We start from the raw sequence: 4,585 nt of genomic DNA on the forward strand, positions 1-4,585 counted from the left end.
CTTCATTGGATCATCATCTCGTTATTAAACTCTGTCCTCGTTATCTACTCTTCCTTTATATATTGGATTCTTATCACTCCAAAACATCATTTTTCTGATCTTTGTTTATTTAAATCTTGTGAATACAAAACTATTAATACTTAATAGTTAATACTTAATTCTTATCTTTTGTCAAAATATTACTTGTTATTGTTCTTTGAATATCAAAACTATATTTACTGTATTTTAAATATTAGGATTATTTTTGTGCTATAACATTTGTTTCTATAAATATTTACATACTGCTGTATTTTTCGAATCTTATAATAATACAACTTTTCCTCAAAATAATACTTCGTTCTAGAAATATAAACAATATTATGTGTTTCTTTATGTGATCACTGAGAGCAGGAAGTATTACACACTACCAAAATAAAATGCATACTAAAGTTTTAGAGGAAGTCCCTGAATGTTTTTCATAAAATATGAATGATAAAATGTTGGGTTTACTTTGGTAGGACGACTTCCTGTTTATTTAATGTCTTGGTGAAACAGCAGCTGATTGGTTGATCAACATGCGTCCGTCAGGAGGCAGACGAGCTGAGTCCTGATCGACACATTAAAGTGTTATTAATGTCAATAATGAACTGTGTTTTAATGAAACACAGCAGCAGCTTATGACAGGTGCATTATGGGTAATGTTTGTTTTCAGCAGCTGGAGGCGAAGACGTGAGTATCGTCCTCTGAACAGGAAGCAGAGTTAGTGACAGGAAGTAGGCGAAGAAACACTAATTATCTTTAATAAATGTGTGTGTGTGTGTGTGTGTGTGTGTGTGTCAGAGCTACATACTCGGGTCCTTTCTGCTTCGCCTTATAAGGACACACTTCATATTTGTTGAAGTTGCAGCAAAGACACCACTTCCTCTTCCATCGCTCGCCTCCACTTTTGACTTGACTCAGAAATATTCACCGTTACAGAGGAAGTGTGTGTGAGAGAGAGAGTGTGTGTGTGTGTGTACGTGAGAGAGAGAGTGTGTGTGTGTGTGTGTGAGTGTACGTGAGAGTGTGACATTCAGCACTTCCTCTGCGCTGCTTCAGCTGAACTCTTCTCTAGCTACACACAAGGCCAGGACACGTTTAGCCTAGCTTAGCACAAAGACTGGAAGCCGAAGTAAACCGTTGGAAGAATCATTGTTTGTCACAGTGTGTGGCACATAGAAGGAATGCGACCTGGTGGATGGTGCAGAACATTAAACATCAACACAAGAAACAATAAAATAGAAACATATTAACGTTTATAATAATATATAAAAGAAAGTGCACAACAAACATAACAGGACTTTAAACAGGTGAGATGTAAGTGTGTATTTAAATATGAAGGGATGAGCAGGCAGAGACCGGTACGAGGGGGTCCTGATGATGACAGAGTCAGGGGGTCCTGGTCTCTGTTAATGAACCTGACTGAAGACTGTTGATGTGGCGTGAGGTCTTGGTCCTGATGGAGGTCTTGGTCCTGATGGAGGTCTTGGTTCTGATGGAGGTCTTGGTTCTGATGGAGGTCTTGGTCCAGATGGAGGTCTTGGTCCTGATGGAGGTCTTGGTTCTGATGGAGGTCTTGGTCCTGATGGAGGTCTTGGTTCTGATGGAGGTCTTGGTCCTGATGGAGGTCTTGGTCCTGATGGAGGTCTTGGTTCTGATGGAGGTCTTGGTTCTGATGGAGGTCTTGGTCCAGATGGAAGGGGCATGAACAGTTCATGTCCAGGGTGAGGGGTCGGCTACAATCCTTCTTGCTCGCTTCAGGGTTCTTGAAGTGAACAAGTCCTGGGGGGACGGCAGATTGCAGCCGATCACCTCTCAGCAGAGCGGATGATGCGCTGCAGCCTGCAGGGGTCGGGCAGCTGCAGCTGGGAGAGCTTGCTATGCAGCAGAGACAGGATGATGGTGTTGAAGGCAGAGCTGAAGTCCACAAACAGGATCCTGGTGTAGGTTCCTGGGGAGTCCAGATGCTGGAGGATGAAGTGAAGGGCCATGTTGACTGCATCATCTACAGATCTGTTGGCTCTGTAGTTGAACTGTAGGGGGTCCAGGAGTGGGTCGGTGAGGGTTTTTAGGTGGGACAGGACCAGGCGCTTAAAAGACTTCATGACCACAGAGGTCAGGGCGACGGGCCTGTAGTCATTGAGTCCTGTGATGGTGGAGTTAGTACTGCTGCCACAGCTAATTCTAGCATTGCAATTTATAGTACTACTTATACTGCTAAAGTAGCTGCTACTATTACTATTACTGCTACTATTACTGCTACTGTTACTATTACTACTACTAATACGATTACTATTACTACTACTAATACTATTACTATTACTGCTACTGTTACTATTACTACGACTAATACTGTTACTATTACTACGACTAATACTATTACTATTACTGCTACTATTACTGCTACTATTACTACTACTAATACTGTTACTATTACTAATACAATTACTATTACTGCTACTATTACTGCTACTGTTACTATTACTACTACTAATACTGTTACTATTACTGCTACTATTACTGCTACTGTTACTATTACTACTACTAATACTATTACTATTACTGCTACTATTGCTGCTACTGTTACTATTACTACTACTAATACTGTTACTATTACTGCTACTATTACTGCTACTGTTACTATTACTACGACTAATACTGTTACTATTATTGTTACTAATACTGCTACTGTTACTATTACTACTACTAATACTGTTACTACTACTAATACTGTTACTATTACTAATAATGTTACTATTACTACTACTACTACTACTACTAATACTGTTACTATTACTAATACTGTTACTATTACTACTACTAATACTGTTACTAATACTGCTACCGTTACTATTACTACTACTAATACTGTTACTATTACTGTTACTGCTACTGTTACTATTACTGCTACTGTTACTATTACTACTACTAATACTGTTACTATTACTGCTACTAATACTGCTAATGTTACTATTACTGCTACTGTTACTATTACTACCACTAATACTGTTACTATTACTGCTACTAATACTGCTAATGTTACTATTACTGCTACTGTTACTATTACTACCACTAATACTGTTACTATTACTGCTACTAATACTGCTAATGTTACTATTACTGCTACTGTTACTATTACTACCACTAATACTGTTACTATTACTGCTACTAATACTGCTACTGCGGTTTTCCAACAGCTGACCAACTTCTTGGCCGTAAATAACTGCTTTGATGTTTTCCAGTCAGGCTTTCGACAGCACCACAGCACTGAAACTGCTCTTGTTAAGGTTTTCAACGACATCCACTTAAACATAGACAATGGCAGAAGTTCAGTCTTAGTGTTACTAGATCTCAGTGCTGCATTTGACACGGTCGACCATGCCATACTCCTAGAAAGACTAAACATCTGGGTGGGACTCTCTGGCACAGCACTTAACTGGTTTGAATCCTACTTGAAGGACCGAGAATACTTTGTGTCTGTGGCTGATTACACATCAGAGCTGACTAAAATGACATGTGGTGTTCCCCAAGGTTCAATACTGGGGCCTCTTCTGTTCAACATCTACATGCTTCCACTAGCTCAGATTATGGAAAACAACAAAGTGTGTTATCATAATTATGCAGACGACACACAAATCTACATAACTATGTCACCAGGGGACTATAATCCCATACAAGGGCTGGGTAACTGCATTGAACAAATCAACAACTGGATGTGCCAGAATTTTCTTCAATTAAACAAAGATAAAACAGAAGTAATTGTTTTTGGTACCAAGGACGAACAATTGAAAATCACCGCTCAGCTTCAGTCACTGATGTTAAAACCCACAAACCAAGCCAGAAATCTAGGTGTAGTTATGGATTCAGACCTCAACCTGAACAGCCATATCAAGACAATTACAAAATCAGCCTCCTATCACCTGAAGAACATATCAAGGATTAGAGGACTTATGTCTCAACAGGATGTGTAAAACTTGTCCACGCATTTATCTTCAGCAGACTGGACTACTGTAACGGTGTGTTTACAGGTCTCTGTAAAAAGTCCGTCAGAAAGCTGCAGCTGATTCAGAACGCTGCAGCTCGAGTCCTCACTAAGACCAGGAGGGTGGACCACATCACTCCAGTTCTGAGGTCTTTGCACTGGCTTCCTGTCCAACAAAGAATTTACTTTAAAATCCTGCTGTTGGTTTACAAAGCACTGAATGGTTTAGGGCCAAAATACATCTCTGATCTGCTGCTACCTTATGAACCATCCCGACCCCTCAGGTCGTCTGGGACCGGTCTACTTCCTGTTCCCAGAGTCAGAACTAAACATGGAGAAGCAGCGTTCAGTGTTTCTGCTCCACATATCTGGAACAAAGTCCCAGAAAGCTGCAGGTCTGCTGAGACCCTCAGCTCATTTAAATCACGATTAAAGACTTTTCTGTTTGCTGCTGCCTTTAATTGAGCCACATTCAATTCATATATTAATCAATTTCCTGCATTTCTGCATTTTACTACTGCATTTTATTTCTTACACTGTTTTTTTAATGTTTTAATGAATGTTCTTAATTGTTTTTATATCTCC

This window comes from Melanostigma gelatinosum (genome assembly GCF_949748355.1).
Source record: "Melanostigma gelatinosum genome assembly, chromosome: 23".
In the NCBI taxonomy this organism is placed as follows: Eukaryota; Metazoa; Chordata; class Actinopteri; order Perciformes; family Zoarcidae; genus Melanostigma; species Melanostigma gelatinosum.